The sequence below is a fragment of the Thunnus maccoyii genome, chromosome 18, assembly GCF_910596095.1.
Source record: "Thunnus maccoyii chromosome 18, fThuMac1.1, whole genome shotgun sequence".
Classification (NCBI taxonomy): domain Eukaryota; kingdom Metazoa; phylum Chordata; class Actinopteri; order Scombriformes; family Scombridae; genus Thunnus; species Thunnus maccoyii.
In genome coordinates this window covers 2,694,047-2,714,770 of record NC_056550.1, presented here as the reverse complement: position 1 = coordinate 2,714,770, position 20,724 = coordinate 2,694,047, and the positions used below count along the sequence as shown (strand labels likewise).

The 20,724-nt window shown below is 39.3% G+C and overlaps 1 long non-coding RNA gene across 4 annotated transcripts; it reads right to left on the bottom strand.

The window, feature by feature from the left end:
- Positions 1–2,697: 2,697 nt before the first annotated feature.
- Positions 2,698–11,032, bottom strand: LOC121883397. 4 transcript variants are annotated; one of them, XR_006092211.1, is made up of 5 exons: positions 10,737–11,032; positions 6,478–7,873; positions 6,051–6,117; positions 4,334–4,456; positions 2,698–4,252 (listed from the first exon to the last, which is right to left on the bottom strand). It is a non-coding gene; the product is annotated as an uncharacterized LOC121883397 (long non-coding RNA). The 4 variants fall into 4 exon arrangements; XR_006092213.1 differs by lacking the exon at positions 10,737–11,032 and adding an exon at positions 8,385–8,483; XR_006092212.1 differs by lacking the exon at positions 10,737–11,032 and adding an exon at positions 8,051–8,129.
- Positions 11,033–20,724: the final 9,692 nt, after the last annotated feature.

Here is a 20,724-nt window from a genome sequence, read left to right as displayed (position 1 = left end):
GAGAGGAGCCTGATAGCTGAAGGCTCTGCCTCCCATTTTACTTTTAAAGACTGTAGGAACCACCAGTAAGCCTGCATTCTGGGAGCGCAGTGTCCTAGTGGGATAATACGGTATTATGAGCTCTTCAAGATATGATGGTGTTTGACTATTAAGGGCTTTGTAAGTTAGGAGAGGGATTTTAAATTCTATTCTAGATTTTACAGGAAGCCAATGCAGTGAAGCTAAAATGGGAGAAATGTGATCTCTTTTTCTAGTTTTAGTCAGTACACGTGCAGCTGCATTCTGGACCAGCTGGAGAGTCTTTAGAGACTTGTTAGGGCAGCCTGATAATAAGGAATTGCAATAATCCAGCCTAGAAGTAACAAATGCGTGAACTAGTTTTTCTGCATCTTTTAGGGACAGGATGTGCCTGATTTTTGCGATATTACATAAGTGAAAAAAGACAGTCCTTGAGATTTGATTTATGTGGGAGTTAAAGGACATGCAGGTCATCCAGGTCTTTATGTCCTTAAGGCATGCTTGGAGTTTGTTTAACTGATTGGTTTCACCTGGCTTCATTGATAAATATAATTGGGTATCATCTGCATAACAATGAAAATTTATGGAGTGCTTCCTAATAATATTACCTAAAGGAAGCATATACAAGGTGAATAGAATTGGTCCAAGTACAGAACCTTGTGGAACTCCGTGTCTAACCCTTGCCTTCACAGAGGATTCATCATTAACATGTACAAATTGAAATCAGTCTGATAAATAGGACTTAAACCAGCTTAATGCAGTTCCTTTAATGCCAATTAAATGTTCCAGTCTCTGCAAAAGGATCTGATGGTCGATTGTGTCGAATGCGGCACTAAGATCTAACAGGACAAGTATAGAGACAAATCCTTTGTCCAATGCAGTAAGGAGGTTATTTGTGACTTTCACCAGTGCTGTCTCTGTGCTATGATGTGCTCTATACTATTGTTATGTAGAAAGTCATATAACTGATTAGAGACTGCTTTCTCAAGGATCTTAGAGAGAAATGGAAGGTTAGATACAGGTCTATAATCTATAATCTCTATCTAACACCTGAATCAAGAGTAGGCTTCTTAAAGAGAGGTTTAATTACAGCTACTTTAAAGGACTGTGGCACATAGCCTGTTACTAAAGACAGATTGATCATATCTAGTAGAGAAGTGCTAACTAAGGGTAAGGCTTCCTTAAGCAACCTAGTTGGGATGGGGTCTAAGAGACAGGCTGATGGTTTAGCTGAACAAATCATTGAAGTTAGTTCATATACACCAACAAAATGAAAGACACTAACATTCTGTTATACACAGATGATATGAGAGTATATTTGCTCCAGAGATTTGTGCTTTGTCTGTAGTGGCACCTCACAATTGCCATGGTCTCGGAGCATATGAGACAAACTGGTTTTGTACTGCCCATGAAAGTATTTGTTCTGTTCTACGTGCGTAACTACAGTCGTTGTGTATTGGGTTACTGGGTCGAACCACTTCCAAAATGTGGGTGACCTATGCTCAACAATGTACCTGAACATCTCCTGTGTAGACACTCACTGCTGATTTGCCAAACGTGCTGCTAATGCTCCGCTTTCTGTCTAGACACAAGGCCAGAGAGCCCTGAAGCTCCGCCCTGCCCCCCACACAGAATGGAGCGGCACATTGAGCACTGGTTTATTCACAGTTTATCGATATTAAACGTATCATGTGTCTAAATGCACCAAATTCGACACTGAACTCCACTTGTCACCCAACCATGCACCCACCAAGTTTGGAGTTGATTGGATGAACGGTTCAAAAGATACATAAAGGATATAGACACACAGACATAGAGACAGAGATTCCTTCCTTTAGCAGATAGATTACTTAATGATCATAGTTTAATTCCCCCCCTTTTTTTCTTGCCACCCTTGAGCACAATGAAAACATTGTGAAAAAGAGGCAGGCCAGAACCAAGACAGGTGTGTTTTATTTGAGCTCTGCAACTATTAAAATATTCTATTTTCAAAGCTGACTGAGTTCCCAGCTTTTGTTAAATGTTTTACCTCTAGGGAGTAGGCATAGAATTATGCAGTTCCTTCTTTTTCTCATCTTTACATATATTTTCTTTTTTTTTTTTTTTTTAACATCATCATTGTATTCTTGCAAAGTATGAGTCATGTTCATATATGCTTTTACAAAGCATTGTAACCTTGATGTAAAATTTCCTTTTCTCTTTCAGGAGATCCACATTTCACTCAGGTGTATTGTAAGAGATCTAAACAGTGGGTGTTGAAAAACGTGTTCAATCCCCACACCACAGAGTTCATTGGCACACTCATCCAAGTGTCATCAACAGACAACGCAACCCGAACATTCCCTACAAGGCACCAACATCATCACTCGCCCTATAAAAATATGGAGGTATTTACCGTAACGTCACCTGTTGGTTTCTGAAGAGCGGTTTTGAAGTTCAAAGTGAGCTGCTCCATCCGTCGCCATCTTGGCAGTGTGTGACACTGCCTATCTCCCAGCCAATCAAAAATGGGCAAAGAGGCGGGCCGAATGGCTGCAACAAGCCATCTAGCGGCTGGTGGACCTGTCACTCAAAGCAACCATGTCCTTCATTATGCATAACTGTACATTTACAACTGTAAATTTAAACGGGTGAGTTATAAAGAAATTCACCCCCCATACAGTTGTCATGAAAGGGGAAATTAGCTATAGAGACCAAAACCGTTTTTTGTACCAGGCTGTAAACATGTTTATTTCTGCTGTAAAATTCGGCATTTTGACATGAGAGTCTGAGATAACTTCAGTTGTGATTTTGCACTATATAAACCAACAATGAAGTTATCTCAGGGCACTTGCCATACTGAGCAGGTTTGCATTATATAAACATAATTGACTGACTCTGCAATAAATATCATTTTACCTTATTCCTATCTCCTCATCTGTGTCTGCACCTGGGTTCACCTGTTCTGTAGCCCCACAGAACAGACTTCTGGGTATGATGGTGGACTGTGCAATAATAGCTATTAATTTTGCTGATTCAGATTAAAAAAATCCTTATTGACAAATTTCCTATATGCTTTTTAAAATGTCAATTTCAATGTTATTGCAATAGATAAAACAAAAGTCTCAGTTTTGCAAACAGAAGTAGCAGCGATAGACTACAAAATGAAGTACTTTTAGGATTCTAGCTGTTGCATTAGGATTAATATAACCAATTTATTTGAGTAAGTACTGCAACAGTTATACTGGCATAAAACTAACATTTGATGTCTTGGTTGTTGTGAAAATCTGTAGCTCAGCATCTCTATGGTTTATCAACCTTTAGTTTAATACAGTACTGTAATAGCCAGCAATAGCTGTGAGCAATGAGTATCTAAAAAGCACCAACTTAGTATTTGCTGCTGCTTTGATAAATCAATACCATGTCCTCACTAATGAATTTGATCCTGTAGTTCGAACAACAGCCTTCGAGCCCCGGGTACAGGCAACATGAAGGAAAGTTAAACATTGTTTATTTGCATATACTTCCTATATTGTAATGATACAAAGCTGGTTGAAAATCAGCAAAGTTTCCCTTTAATTATATCAGTCATTTTCAACTTATAGACATTTCAAATACAAATACAACCCAAATACACATGTAAATAAATAATAAGTAAACAATATACATCTTTGTTTTGCATTTGTTCTAATATTTGTTTTTGTAAACATGCATATTTCTCTCATTCATTTTGACTTAATCTTTTCCCTCCTCAAGAGCAGCCACAGTGTGATTGTCTCTCTTGAGAGCTGGCTTATTTTGTGTTGCAGTAAAATATTCTGCACATCCAAATTGTTCTTCTCTATGGCCAGGTTCTCAATCTGAAGCGCTAATTTCCTTTTTTGGAGAAGCAAAACTTCCTTTTGGAGTGTCAGAACAGATGGACCATCTCCGTTTTTTCAGTCATGAAAAAAAGAGGGGACAAGCAATAATGCAACTTCAGCGGCATACAAAAAGGTTGCACAAGACACTAACTAGTAAAGTTTTAAAATGTATGTGAACTTTAACTGCACTGCAATAAGAAATATAATTGAATACTTCATTAGAGTAAAAAACAATCTTTATTTTACAGTATGTTTGGATTGAGATTTTGAGAAAAATTAATTGATAAGAAAGAATTAACAATAACTTCTTACTTTGACACTTGATGTCTTTGGAGGGTTCACTGGGCTGAGAGGCATGACAGATGTGCTCCCTCATTTCCTCATCTGGCTCACTGAGGAAGGTTTTAGTGGTTAACTATACAGTCATGCTATTAACAGTAATGTCATTAATTAGGCTTAAACTGAAAACTTACTTCTTCAATTGACTACCGTTCTCCCTCCGCCAGTAATTCGAACCACGGTAGGTGAGTCGTGACCAGTAATGCCCATTACCATCCCTGCCTCATTTGAGAGAGGTTTTGGAGGTGGAACCCCACCTGGAAAATTATATTTTGTATGGAATAAATTCTGTTAATAAACAGAAAGTTAAAAAGTTACCGTTACAGTCTAGTTTGTACCTATAGCTTAAATACTTTAATGTGTAATGAAATCGACAATAAATAAATAACTTATTACAAGAAGATATCTTCTTTATTATGAACGACTTCTGTACAGAGACTTCTTCACTATCAGCCATATAACCATTAGTCTAACGTAGCAGTTACTTTAAGCTGTAAGTTAAGTTTAAGTTAAGTTAAAGTTATTCTTATCAGTTTTGTTGGATTCCCTCCTGTAATTAGTGATCTCTTTTATGGCCAGAGCAGACAAGTTGTCATATTTCTTTTGGATCTCTTGGATGGACCTATTCACCAGACTTGTTGAATTAATTAATTTTCATTGCAATTTCCTCCCACATTCGTTGTTTTCTGTTTGCTGTTATTTGTGGATCAAATTTGCTTTTTAGTATGCAAGTGTGCATTCTTTTATTGTATTCCTCTAAAAGTATCATCTTTTCCTCCTCTGACCAATTTGGTTTTCTTGTCCTCTTTTCCTCTGCCATTTTTTAAAATCCGTAGGCCAATTTTGTGAGACGATAGGTGAGGAATAACAGGTATCACAACGGCAAGTGCAAGCGGTCTCCATGGAAACTGTAAAACTTTATCACTGCAGTAAATGCCTTAATGTTTTTCCTTAACTAAGGAAATGTTTTAAGGGATCCTGTGCAACACCCTGAAGTAAGTCCCTCAGCTAGGGAGAAATTAAGCCTTAAATGTCATACTTAAGGAGAAAACTTAAGGTGCTTTGTGCAACAATGAAGCCTCAACACTTGATTTTGTTTTCACTGGTCTTCTAAGCCTTTAGCTCCCCCTTTTCAAGGGACAACCTGGCAGACTTTCTCTGGGCCTGAACCAGTCCAAGTTCCTCTGATGCTCTGCTTTTTCCTTCAGCTCTCTCTCCTGTATCTTTGTCTAGCAGTGAGTACAGATAGTGTTATGACCCAGAGGTCTTACAGTGAGCATTTTCTGTATATTTGTGTATTGTGTGCTTTAACCCCCCGTGTGTGCTTGTGGATCTCTCTCGCTCTCTGGTAAACCTGCTGTGGTAGCTCTCTGTGTAATGGGCTGCAGGTGAGCTCCTCTGAGTGGCTGAGTGAATGATTGTGTGATTGAGAGTGTAGTATAGATATAGAACACTAGATGTAACATAACGGCATAAATCACGGGATAACCGTCTATCTTACCTGGCTATTGTTTACAATTGTCACCTATTGGCTGCAACTATGGTTGTCTGCTGTGCAGCACCTAACTGCTTTACCTGAAGGACCAAAGAGCCCAGGGAGGTTGGCATCACTTAGTGAACTAAGTGACTTTACCGTTAGCCAACGTTAAGTTACCAAGTAACAGACCAGCTGAGTTCTAAGTCAATGTTATTGCTGACTGCAAGCTCTCAACAGCATTGATCTGTTAGCTAAACAGATAAGTTATAATCAACAAACATGTTAGCTACACTAACTTAGAGCTGAAAGGTAATGTTTAGTAACGTTATAACAAAATACAAGTTATCATATATTAATATCACTTGTTAGCTTACCTCATGCCTTCACACGACTCTCCTTTCAGTAAAGCAAATTAAAAAAAGCATGTCTTGATCAGGTAATCTATTTGGAGAAAGGATATTTGTACTTCAGCAGGTTAGGTTGAGCTTGCAATTTTTCAAAATTCCTGTGGCTTCTCCACATTATCAACGTAAATTTAATGTCCATACATTGCAATGAGAATGAAAGACAATTGCTACGAGTCCATCAGGAGTTCTGCTGAAGGCAAAACTTGCTTTATCAACAAAAATAACTCCTCATTTACAGTAAGCAAGGCTCTTCAACCTCTCCTCTCATCATCAAAGCAAACCCAATGCTGGTGGACCAAGACCCCAGGAAGAGCGCCGGACTTTGAAGCCAATTTGACATAGTGGCTAAATGTGATGCACACTGGCCCAAAAAGACTTTTTCCCATAGACTTACATTGTGAAAGAGACGTCTGTAAATCAGTGGATAATTTTTTTTGAGGTACATGAACTTCCCAGTACGAACACTTAAATAGCCCTTATTTAAAAGATTATGTTTTAAAATTTGTAAAATTCACTAATAGCTGAATCCAGAGCTATTTTCCTAGGCATAATGAACACGCATCAGAGCCACGGGACTGCGCCGCCCTGCACGTTCATGTATGTCATCCAGTTCTACCGGCTATGCTAGTAGCTACAGCACGACATAAACAGAATTTTACGTAGAATTAGTTGTAGACCAATTACTAAAACAACTTTTATTATACTGCACATCCAAGGGCACAGCACGTTTTGACTCGATTTATTGTTATTTTCCGATCCTGACTATGATATGTCGCCGGGTTAAGTTGTAAAACGTGGCCAGTTGGTTTATGTGTCTCATTAATACATCCATGGTTTTAGCCCTATTGTCAGCTTTAGGCGTAATTATAATCTCGTCGTGGTTATTTATTTTATGTGATGTGATAGGGTTAGGGTAGGGTACAGTCATCACCTATTTGAGTTGAGTTGCTTCAGTAACATGTTTACTTGTACTGAATTTATTTAACAGGCATTTAAACAACGATGATGGACGATGAAAATACGTTTGCCACATTTACTTGTTTCATTAACCATGTATATATAAGGGTAAAAGAGACCAGATAATTTAACATCAACAGTAATAATGAATAATGTATTAGACAAAGATGGTACAACATCGTGATAAAGGGTTTATTTAAGAAATGGCAAAAATTGATCAGCAAATTATATATATATATAAAGAAATTGCAGTGTTGTTTTTTTCTTTTACTTCAGCAACTGTTGATCTGTGTGAGTTTTTCAGAGCTGAACTCTACACAGAACAGGAGATTTCTAGGAAAAATATAAAGCTCAACAGTGTAGCTTGCAGCACTTGAATCATCAAGCCAAAATTAAACAAAAAAACATTAGCATTTTAGGGAAGAAATTCAAAAAACAAAAAAATTAACATTCAAAGAGATGGTGAACATTCATCCCTCTGATGGCTGGCATGCCACAGGAGCCATAAGTGAAAAAGCTAATGACCAAAAAATGTAAACTAAGTTTATATTGATTAAAAAGATTATATTATATTCATTAAAAGATTTCATTCATAAAGTTAATATCAACATAATAAACACCAAAGCAATAGGAGTGTGAGGTATGGTTGGAAGAAGGTTGAGGATAAGGCCAGGGCAGATTGTTTGGTGAGAAGGAGGCTCAGTTCGTCGTAATAATGTGCAGAAGATGGCAGTATAGGATTCCTGGAAATGGAGAACTTGTCTGAAGGGGAGAGGTCAGCTGGCAGACAATAACCGGTAGTGAGCCAGCAGTTGAAATAGGAGACCATGTGACTTGCAAAGTTAAAAGAGAAGAGAAAATGTTGTTAGCAAAATGTGATCACATAAATTCACCATTTTAACCTGTATTGTTTAATTCTATAATTGCAGGACAGTTAGCATGAGGTGTCTACAGTTAAACAGCTTAAGTAACAGATATGTCAAGCCTGGCTTAGTTTAAAGCCCACTCACCACGTCAAGGTGCAGGCCTCGAGTGGGGACACAAGACAGATTACTTACAGTATGATACTCAAACAAGACAATACATATAAAGAACATATATATATATATATATATATATATATATATATATATATATATACATCTATATATATATATATATACATCTCTCTCTCTCTCTCTCTCTCTCTATATATATATATATATATACATCTAAAAAAAACCTGTAGTTTCCCCTGTCTTGACAGAGGAAACCTCAGTTGTGTCTCCAGCATGCAAATCTCCTTCTAACTGTTTCTTAATACAATATCCTAATTAAAAGTCTCTCCTAGAACCATGTACTCACCCCAAACCGTCACGGTACAGACCTTACGGTTTGATGCATGCAGTCATACGAAGAATACACTATGACACAAACAATTACTGTAAAATTGTTTAATAATCCACTTACTGCGGCATGCGGAACAGTAATTCTAAGCAGTGCACAACTTAGCTGTAGCATGTATGCTAGAACCCGAAAAACGGATAAATTCTCCAAACAAGACACACACTAACACCACACAAACAAACATAACTCATGGCATTTTGTAAAGGACAGTATTCTTAACGTAGAATGGTCAGTTAATGTTAGCTAATGCAGCTAACGTTAGCTAACAAATGATGACCATAAGAAAATATGTCATCATTACTCTGCAGAACACACAGCTAGGACTCTGAGCTGCTCTGGTACCTACAACAGCTATGTCTTGACACTCCCTCACAGACACACACATGCACACACACACACACACACACTAACACCACACAAACAAACATAACTCATGGCATTTTGTAAAGGACAGTATTCTTAACGTAGAATGGTCAGTTAATGTTAGCTAATGCAGCTAACGTTTGCCAACAAATGATGACCATAAGAAAATATGTCATCATTACTCTGCAGAACACACAGCTAGGACTCTGAGCTGCTCCGGCAGGCTGAGCTAATCTGGTACCTACAACAGCTATGTCTTGACACTCCCTCACAGACACACACACGCACACACACACACACACACACACCACAGAAACTTTTACAAAGTGCAATGAATGTACTTCTAGTGACTATCAAAGCTCCAGCGGACTCTCTGTGTTTCCACCGTGGACACAGAGAGTCTGACAGCAGCTGCTAATGGCTGGTTAGCTCTCACTACCAGCTCTACATCTATTCATGCTACACTGAGCTGTGGTCAGTCTCTGTCACACTGTGGGTAAATGACTCTCTGTCCACTTACCTCCCGCATCTCACACTACGTAGCCGTACCCCCTACAGTTGTTGCTCTCCATTCCTCTAATGCATTTTTTAAACATGCTGGGATAGAGGTAGCTAGCAGAATTTGAGCGTGTAGAGTAGGGCTGTAGTCAACCAAAGAAAATCTTGGTCGACTGAAATAGTACATAATCGTCAACTGATCGATTAGTTGCGGGGGGGGGGGGGGGGGGGGGGCGTTGCTGCGACGATAACGGGACAGAGTGCACAGTGAACTCAGCAGTCACACATTTCTCCGTTCTCTATTTCTCTGTTTTGTGACTTCAGGTTAGGCTAACCCATTGTTGCTAACAGACTTGACTTTTTAGCATTTATTGACTGTTACACTGGAGTCTGTACTGTACATTTACTGCCAGACTGACAACTTACTGCTAACCTTTTCCTCTGCTCCGCTCACATCCACCGTCACTTTCCTGCTGCTCACTCTTTCCCACTTACTACGCAAACATACTATACAATGCCGTATTCTTTAACAGAGTTACCCTACCAACAGTTTCCCAGGCAACAACACGGGTAGATTCACGTACCGGAACAGCACCGCACAGAGACTCCCAAATGCTATTGATTTACGAATGAATGGATATTTGACGTTAACTTTGACATTAACATTTTTTTTGGCCTGGCAGGGGTTCTTGTTGTTATAATTATAGGAGATACACTGATTCAGTAAACGTTTCTCCAGTGTTCATCATTCAGAATGTTTTTACCGGGAGCCGAATTATCTGCAGAGGTCTCCTCCTCTCCAAAACAAACAGACCCGGTGATTAAAACAAGTAAAAACACATTTCTCTGACGCTGTTCGGCTGGCACCAGATGTTCGGTAGGGGCTGCTAGCCAGGTTGCTGCTAACGTTTGCTCAGCTTGTTTCACTGATAACTTTAGATCCAGATGTCTGATAACTAAAATCCTTCATCTGGTTGAAAGATATAGTTAGAAGCAACCAAGAGCTAAAAAATTTTATCATAAAAATGTAGTGTGTGTCAGCCGGTCTAGTTTGTTACTGCTGGGGTTAGTCTCTGAGTGATGGCATACAAATTTTACAATATACTCCACATTGATCTCGCAAAGGTATTTATATATAGACATATATAAATGTCACACGATAATGTCTTTCAGTAACGTAAACACTGCAGTAGCCCAATGTTAAACATGCAGAGTGGAATATGTATTTCACCTTCTAACATCACCATAATAAATTTGATATCTCAATCATCATTTCTTATGCACGAAATAGGTTTAATAAACTGCGAAAGACTGCCTGCAAAGACCAGTTTGCAGGCATTGCAGAGATTGATTTTCTCATAACAGATCAAACTGTAAAAACAAGTTTTTCCCTCGCTGTGCATCTGGAATAGATCCAGTCACAGATGAATAGCCCAACCAAAAACTTACCTGATGTTTTACATGTAAAATCCTGTTTGATTTGCTTATTTTGGTTGCTGTTTCTCATATTCTCTGGTTGAACATGTCCAACAGTGGCCCGTTACCAGCGACCTTCTCTAGATTGAAATCACTTGCTTCACTTAACATAACTTTATTTTACTCATTGTTTAATGAAGTAATCTAAACTGTTATTTCGTTTGCCTTGATATGCTGGCAGCATGATGAAAATACATGATTTCACCATAAAAAAGACTTTGTCAAATGAACCAGCAACTACTACTGAAAAATGACAAACAGCTGGAGTAGAGTACCTGTGACAGGCTAAAATAGCTCCTCATGTGCTGCTAAATCCTGCAGTGTTGTTAGTGGCCAGTAGTCTGAGTTGGTCGGTGTTGTGGTTGTTCAACAGAAATTGTTATAAATTGACTTTTATTCAGTTTTAAGACAAGTTATTTATTGACTAAGTTATTTTAATTTCCTTTTGACAGACCAGAGTCTGTGAACAGGTTTTTTTTCTTTTATCCTTTTGAGCATCAGTTAGTAAAACATGAAATTTTGTCACAGTTGTACTGTACATTTGTAGTGCTGTTCTCTCTTTATTTATCATCACTTCAAGTCACCTGTATTTGCTTTAAAAATAATGGCATTATTTCACTGTTAAACACAGAACAGTCCAAATGTGTGGCTTCATTTATACTCCTGAGCGGACATGGACAGCTGCGGACACCACGGAAGGATAGTTGATGTGTTTATACTACTTTCTGGGGTCCGTGTGGAGGACGCGTTCCACACATGCGCGGTAGATGGCTGTCTACGGAACACAGCGTTCCGCACAGAGCCTACGCGTACACCATCTGATGACGAAATTTACATCACGTGAACCCTTGCGGACGCGGCAACTATAATTTCAGCTTCAGTGTACTTCCCCAGTCTGCTTTCCCTTCACACCTGCCCTGTATTATTCTCATTAGCCCTGCCTTACACCCAATGTCTTTCCCAGCCAATCACTCCCAGCCTGCCATTGTGTCTAGTCACCTGTTTCCCATGCCTGTTAAGTCTTGGGCTGCGGTCGAATAGTCTTTTTTGCTAACTGAGTGAAATGACCTGGAAGTGTGGTGTATTTTCATTAAATGTCATTGGTGTGCTTAAAGACAATATTAAGCTATGCAGATTGATTTTATAAGTTTACAAGCAATAAGGGCTAGTGTGATAAAATTTATATTGATGTGTTTGTAATCTCATGAACCATATTTAATCACAATGTACGTATAGAGGCACGGTAGAAGAATCATAATCATACACTGGAGAAATTTGAGTGTGTTTGTATTACATGTCATTTTGCTTGGGTCTGCATTAAAGTCTTCACCTTTTTAAAAAAATTACTCTCTGGAGGAGATCAAGAAATAAAGGTGTAAAATGACTAGAATAACTTATAAAAAAATAAAAGCCAGAAGACAACTTGGCAATAATGGTGTAAAATGATCCCCAATACTTATATAAAAAAATTGGACATAACCAGGTAGAATTGAATATGCCAGTATATATCCACAACAGCTCAAAACCTGTCTTGAAGAGTTTTGACCAACAACGAGTGACGGAGATAAAGATAACAGAATAATTGGCCAAAAATTAAGGAGGGTGGACGATAGGTGTGACCTATGCCGACCCAAGGGTATAAAAACTAGAGAGCTGGTTGAATTCTCTAACTGCTAAGAAAAGGTGCTCCAATGCTTCCTTTCTAATCTCCTTTAGCATAGGTTACACTTGACTATCCTTTATGGAAGGAAAGGAGATAATTCCGTCCCACAATTCCTTGCAGGAGCAAGCGACGCATCATTCACAAGTTCAAACGATTACACCCACATTAAATATCCACAGCGGTCCATGTCCCCTCCGTCCAAAGCTGTGTTCAGCTCATTTGATAACAGAATAAACAAATGTGACAGAAATTCGTGTGCTTTTCCCATTTTCGTCTTCAAATTGGCAATTGGAATAGAAATTAAATCAAAACCAGAAAACAACTGGTTTTTCACTTTTATAGTTATATCTATATTATCCCCCTACTGCATCTCTACAAAAATACTGTCATTGATTATGCTTGCTTTAGATAGATAGATAGATAATCAATGAAGTTATGCTGCTGTGCCTCACACGTAAATGCGCACAGCTTCTGTCTTATTGGGAAAACACACTTAACGTTTCTGCTTTATTAAATACTTGCAGGGTTCACCCCACATTAAGAGAGACGCTGTGCACATTTACGCACCAGGCACAGCAGCCTAACTTTATTATTTAAATCTCCAGACCTGCCATTTCTTCACACGAAAATCTGCAACAAAACAATGCGTTGAATATTTGTTTATCCTGTCATCAAACAAGTTGAACAGAGCTTTGGATGGAGGGGACACAGAGCCACAGCCTGTATCAACCAGAACAACTTTAAAACACAATCAAATCAACATTTCAAGGTGTTTGGGTTTGTATGTGGTGGTTCTTAAACTATTATATGCATTATAAGCTAATAACAGATTATAATTGACATATTAACCATAACACAGAAGTCTGCATTTCAGGAAAAAGGGATATGACACGTTTTTAGTCAGATGATGTTTTTAATTCATCATGTTTGAAACTTAAGAATGATGATTATGAACAGTGGTAGATTTGTAGGCCTAACATGTGATGTCATACGTTTAACATTTATTTTCATACAATAATTGGGATTTAGGAGGGTGAGTGTGAGCAAGCATTCTCAATGTGATAATTTCGTTTCAGTTTTGTGACTGGCAGGCTATATTCCTTTTTAAAATTCAATTCTGACCTTTGTAATGAATGTAATGTATTTTTCAGCGTGTTGTGCACGTTTATATAGCCTGCATGAAACAACACGGTAAGAACTACCGGGGTGAAGTATGTAAGATGCGCTTTTTGTAGTCCATCTTCAGAACATTGTAGTTTAACCACAGCAGACCTACATCAGTATCATCCGCCGTCGCATAATTACGTAGCCCAGTGTAAGTGCAGTCGGATTCTCTCAGCATCGCAGTTCTCTTTTCCTAAGTCCTTATGAATTCTCCTTCACATCTTTCCTTGACCTCGTGACGTTTTCCATAGAGGTCAAGGAAAAGTGGTTAGGAAAAGACGATAGGAGGGACTATTTGACCGCAGCCTTTGTCTGGAGTCAGTCTTTGTTGGATCCTTTGTTCTGGTCTGTCCTGTTCAGTCCTGTTCCGTTTGTTTTGCTTGGCTCAGCATTCAGTTTTGCTTTTTGATCCTCCAGCTTTTGGTTTTGCCTACATGCTCCAAATAAAGAAGTTTTCTTCAGACCTGTTTTGCCTGTGGTCTCTGCATTTGGGTCCATTCCTGCCACTTTCATGACAGACACATATAGACAAAAAAAATTCACATTCAAGATTCATTTATTATCCTTTTACAACACAAGATTGTATAATAAAATGTAGTTTGTAGTCCCTTAATGCTACTCACAAACACAGAAATTATAGAAATGGATTAATAAATAACAAGTCATTAAAATAAAACTACTTTTTATATCGGAGTGCAGAGGATGAATTGAGGAGCCTCACAGTCTGAGGAAAGAAGCTGCTCTGTAGTCTGGCGCTACGACAGCGGATACTTCTGTATCTCTTGCCAGATGGCAGCAGGGTGAACAGGCTGTGGTGGGGTGGGCATTGTCTTTTAGTATCCTTTAGGCTCTATGCAGGCTCCTCACCTTACCAATGTCACTGATGCTCGGTAGATGGGTACCGATGATGTTCTGGGCGGTTTTAATCACCCATTGCAGAGTTTTCCCGTCTTGGTGCACATCCCATGCCAGTTTCTGATGTTTCCAGTCAGGATGCTTTCTATTTTTCCTTTGTAAAAGTTAACAAGAACTTGGGATGGGCCTTCTTCAGTTTCCTTAAGACGTACAATCATTTCCGACCTTTTCTTTTTTACTAGGGTGGAGATGTGTGATGTCCATGACAGGTTCTCTGTGATGCTGATACCCAAGAACTTAAAACTGTTCACCTGCTCCACCTCGGCTCCACTGATGTAGACAGGGCTGTGTGTCTTTGTCACATTCACACCAACAGGCAATTTAGAGTCACCAATTAACCTAATCTGCAAGTTTTTGGACTGTGGGAGGAACCCAGAGGAAACCCATAATACAGGGAGAACATGCAAACTCCTCAAAAGAAGAAAGCAGGTTTGAACCCAGAAGTTCTGTGAGGTGACAGTGCTAACCACTGCACCACCATGTAGCCCTAAACTAGATTCATTTTTATTTAACAAGTCTTTCTGAATTGTTAAATAAAAATAAAAGGGGCCAAGAGGGGTTGTAATGCATCCACATCTCCTCCCCTTTCCTGAGGGAAACTCCAGTCAGCCTGAAACTTTTTCACGTAGCAGCAGCACACCAGCTGGTCCAAGAGAGTTCTGATTTTCCTAAAGAGCTCTGCCATGGAGCACAGGGCTGAGGACCTCAGTGAGACACAGCCATACTTCAGGCACATCTGAAGAAATGTAGTCTGCAACCTCCAAGATCTCTTTCAATCCTTTGAAGAACTGCCCACCTGCCTCTGAATCCTGCTGCTGCACTCAAATGTCAAGTCCACAGTGTTCCTGACGAAAACATGGCAGACAGATGGACTGTTGAGGTGTGACATGATGCGCAGTGCCTCTTTCAAGTCATTTGTTCTCAGATGCTCATCAATTATGGCCTCTGAGAAGTTCTCCATCTCATCCTCGGTCAGTGAGGATTTAACTGGAGTGAAAGAGTTTTGCAAGTCTCCTCTTTCTTCAACTCTGGCAGACTGTTGTCATCATGTTCATCCTGCTTAAGTTTGTTAAACAGGTGACTCTCCTCAGTGTTCTGAATAGGCTGATTATCAGAGCTGGAGTCTGCATCCTGCGATGGCAAAGCTGGTTGAGATGTAAGAAATCTGCAGATTCTGATGAAGACTGACCCACAGCAGACATCCGGGGAACGGTGAAGTACCGTCATCTGGACACTCATCTTTCATAAAGATCTGATCTGTGTCTCTGCATTCAGGTATCCAGTTTCTCTGTCTGAGGTCTGCTGTGTCTTTAAGCAGGTCAGATACTCTGGATGACGTTTTTCCTCTTTTATGATGTCAGCCAATTTGTTGAAGTACCTGTCTATGACTCTCTTCGCTGTCAGCAGCTCCAGCTTCTTACCAATACTGTTGAGGTGACAGAGACACTCCAGAGATTGTTCATCCTGGTTGCTCAGAATTCTCTGGATACAGCATATCCAGCTCAGTCTTCAGTTGCTGGTGCTCTTCTTCCTGTTGACAAATTATAAGAAAACTAACATGTTCAACTGTGTTTTGTGTCAGGGTCAACATGAATTATTATGAATATTTTGATTTTCAAATATATTCATTTTTATTTGACTCCACTCCCTGTTTAGAAAAACTGGAGGTTGTGATAATTAAACAGAAAAAACACAGTTCTTACATCTCTACACTGCTTCCCTTCCAAGGTCTCGTCTCTGCTGTGGTTCTTCAGAAACTCAGCCTGGCAGCGTCTGATGAGCAGTGTTTGAAAACTGACTGGGAGTTTCAAGTCATCTTTTGCCGGGACTTTCACCTGATGAAGAAAACGGTCACTCACATCCATTTGAAAACAATGTAATATTCATATGTAAAGAAATTAAGAAAATATCATTAATGGTAGAGTTAAAAGTGATAAACGTGCGCTGCTTTGTTTCCTCAATCCTGTCATGAGCATTTGAGACACAAAATGAAGTTATAATTGCTGCAAATTAAGGTCAGTAACTGCAAAAATGTTTTTTTTTCAGTGCTCAAAGCACACATTGTTTGAAAAGTATCATCTACATCAACTCAGACCTGATTTTATGTTTTATGTCTTTTCGTCTTAATGCAGTTGATTGTCTCTAACATCAATTCATTTATTTTATCTGGTGTTAAATATTATTTCCATTGTCACTATGTATACTATAATGTATACAGCTGTACCTTAAAAGTTAAGAGATGAGAACAGACAAGTGACTTACTTTTGTGAGACAGTGGCACATGTTGGCGTACAGCACATGGTTTTCTCAAAGATGAGGTTGATGATCGAGTTCAACCTTTCCTCTATATCCACTGTCACATCTTGCAGCTGTTTCATGAGGTCTTGAAAAGTTTCAGAAGTCAGCTTGTCCAAGATGGTCTTCACCAAGCTGATGACCTCTTTTAGTTCAACCTGCTTGTCCTTCTCCTTGTTTCTCAGAAGGAGCTTTTCCTTTATGCTCTCTCTGTTTGGGCCCTTTCCTCATCCGGCCGTGGATGGTGGGTTGTGGAGAAGCAGCCTTTGCTTCTTTTTTGGAAGCTGAATGCTGTCCTGAAACAAAAGGCTCCTTCTGTTTTTTCATATTCTTCTGGGTGGATTGAGAAGCAACCTTTGTTTCTTCTTTTTAGGAAGGTTAACACTGACCTGAAACAACAGGCTTCCTCTGGGTGGATGGACTTCCAAAAGTAAATTTCACCTCTGGTGTCTTGGTGGAGGCCAGTTTGTCCAGAAAAATGACAGGCTCTTTTGAACAGAGTCCTTTGTTTTTCTGGAGACTTGTTCAGAAGGAGCTTTTGCCTCTGGTCGTTTCCTTGTGGAGTTTGGAGGTTCCACAAAAACAACTGGCTCTCCTCTGTTGGGGTGCTTTTTCATAAAAGCATCTCCTAATCAAGTAAATGTGAATAAGACAAACATCTGTTTTACATAATACATACAACTTTGTCACATAATACATAATCCAAAGCAGGGGATTGCACTTTCAGTGATTTTTGTCCTCTCGTACTTCCTCCAAAGTGGAATCAGCAGAGTAGTTGGCAGAGGTAGACTTGGACTCCAAGAAGCACACAGCTTGCTCTTCAGTTGGTGGGCTTTCAGCCTCAGTCTGTGACATTGTTGACACTGCAGGATAGGTGGCTGGCTTGGTGAGGAGACAGAGGAAGTACTGGGGCCTGGGCAGTTCTCTTGTCTTTCACCCTGCTCCTAAAGTGTCTTCTCCCTCACCCCGCCTCCCTCTTCCTCATCACTGCTGCAGCTTAGGTGCTACATGTCAAGTGTCGAGACCATCGCAGGAAGTGGATTTGATCTTCTCAGCTTCTTCAGGTCTTTCAATGTGGCCCTCTGCTTCGCTTTCCTAACAATGTCACTGTAGCAATCTCTGGAATAGCCTGAATATTTCAGGACAATAATTTTAAGCACAGCACTAAAACATACATTTGCTATCTACTTCCATGTCGTCAGTTTTTAACTATAAAAAGATACCAACCTTGATTTCCTTGTGAACATTTTCAAGGTGTTTATCCAGTCATACTAAGTTTTTGCAATTGCAAACTGGACAGTCCAGCCTACCATTATGACTAAAAACAAAAAAGCCCTCCAAAATTAAAAACACAAGAACTATTGAACAGGCAAGTGCACATTTATGGACCATGTTTTGTTATATACAATGAACGGACTTACATTTCAGAAGCATAAGTCAGAATGAGACACAATTCGGTTCTGTTTTTCACACAATGGTGCTTCAGTATGTGCTGGTGCATTGACACATATGGGACCTGAGTCCTTGAGCACTTCTCTAATCTAAAGATGGCCAAAAAACACTGTCATGTGCACTGTTTGTAGGTACTTTACTGATGCCAAGGCCTAGAAGCCCTAAGAGTACTTTGTGACAGTAAAAAGGAAGTAACATAGATACCATTTTTTTAAGCAAGAAGACAGTGTTAGTAAGGCATACAAGAACAAAAACTTACCCTCTGGTGTCTGATAAGTTTATGCTTGAGTTCTTTTCGAAAGAGGTGTCACAGTAGACCGTCAAATTCCGGAGGGTACATCAGGTTTTTTTGTACCTTAAAAGTTAAGAGATAAGAACAGATGCGTGACTTACTTTTGTGAGACAGTGGCACATGTTGGCGTACAGCACATGGAGGATACAGAGCCTCTTTTTTTTTCTATGGTTTTATTTCATGGATTGTCTTTGTTTTGGTAATCAGCATTGGGTGATTAAGATTGGAACACTGTAATTTCCATGTTTTTATAGATGAATAAATCAAACCTTGAACTTTGATATTGATCTTATCTCTTGGAAAAAAAAATAAGTGTATTTTCCAAAGTGTTGCCTTATTCCTTTTGCTTTACATTCTAGGCCTTTCTCAGTCTGTGTTCTCATCTGTACTTTTGTTCTCGTGGACTTGTGAAGTGTCATCAGTCACGGCCCAAGTGCTGTTCCACTTTAAAGTCTGCATCCAGCCAAGTACAGTCCAAATGACCAGAAGTGTTCTTGTTATAATTGTACCACAAAATACACAGAGTCCAGATAGTGTATGTTAAGAGGCTATTAATTTGGGAAAAATATGCTCTTTTAGAAACTACCTATTGCTGCACTCCTGTCTGAGATTGTAGGCCCACATCTTCTCTAAAGTTGTTCCAGTTTGCAAGTAGACATATAATTAAGCTCATTGTCTCTGATCAGTGGTGGAAGAAGTACCCAGATCCCATTAACTTGAATGGGAAAGTGGTCACAGACTTTTGGACCCCACTGTAAGTATTTGCAGCAAAATGTAGTTAAAGTATTGCAGTATAAGTACTGATTTGGTCCCTCTGACTGATATATTATTATATATGACATCATTAGATTATTAATACTGAAGCATCAGTGTTAGAGCAGCATGTTACTGTTGTAACTGCTGGAGGTGGAGCTACTTTCATCTACTTTGTATACAGTTAGCTAGTTTAGTCCAGTGGTTCCCAACCTAGGGGTCGGGCCCCTCCAAAGGGAGATATCTGAGAGGTTGTGAGATGATTAATGGGAGAGGAAAGAAGAAAAAACAAAGTTCTGATACACAAATCTGTTTTCAGTTTTTGGACTTTTTGTCTTATCTTTGATTAGGACGTACCATCTATTTTTTACAATATATTAGTGTTTGGGAACATTGTATTGACATGGAAACAATATAAACAGCTGAATGAAGATGTACCTCTATATCCATGGGGATAAATGTTTCCTGGTTATGGTGGACAGTTTCCTGTGCGTTCCACAGTTTACATGACTATTAATATCCTCCCCCTTAATGCTTTCCACAGCTGTGAGTGTGACTTTCATACTCGTGAGACCCCTGCCTCTTTGGTTTCACTTATCTGTCAGATGTTCTCTCTCGCATAAGTACACTGCGCTGACGAAAATAGTGATATAATCACTGCGGTGTGACTATGTTGCTGTTTCTCTCTCCTATATTTGACCTTGTTATTGGCGAAACAGAGTGTTCTGCCTCTCCCTGCTGTAACATAGTCACTATAAATATGTGTGTGCGTAGGAGAGAGTGACGTTACTCTTAATGTTGCGTTGGTACACTGGGACATATAGTGTAATATACTATTTTCCTACAGATTACTGCTCTGACTGGCAGATAAACAAAGTCAATGTGGTCAATCTAATGTGTGCAATCTAATGCAATCCAATACAACAGCTCTGCCATAAATGATACTTTTACAAAGCTTATACATTTTAGTTTTAGTTCTACTTTATGTTTATTACTGAGGTCTTAGTGGAGTGCATTATACTGAAAACTGTTCCTACTTTTTGTCCACCCCATGAACATACATGAAGGGGGAAAAATATTAGGAACGCTTTTCAATATAATGCACTCCAGTTGTTATTGCTGTATGTGTTGCCTGTGCTTTTTGTCCTTCTCCTCTCCTGTCTATTGCTCCACCCAGATCTCCTCCACATAACCAGCCCACAATAAGGTGCACCTGGCCAGGGAGGAAGGGTTAAATGCTTCAGGTTCCGGTTGCAGAAAGTTTGTTTTGGACTGCTGCTCTTGCTGCCTCTCAGCCTGGGATTTTATTTAGTGTTTCTGTTATCTTTGACTGTTGTTTAGTCTTCCCATGGTTGGGGTATTTCAAAAGATGGTAGAGTTTTACTTTGGGTAAATGATGGAGTGTTGTTGCCCTATAGGGTCGACTA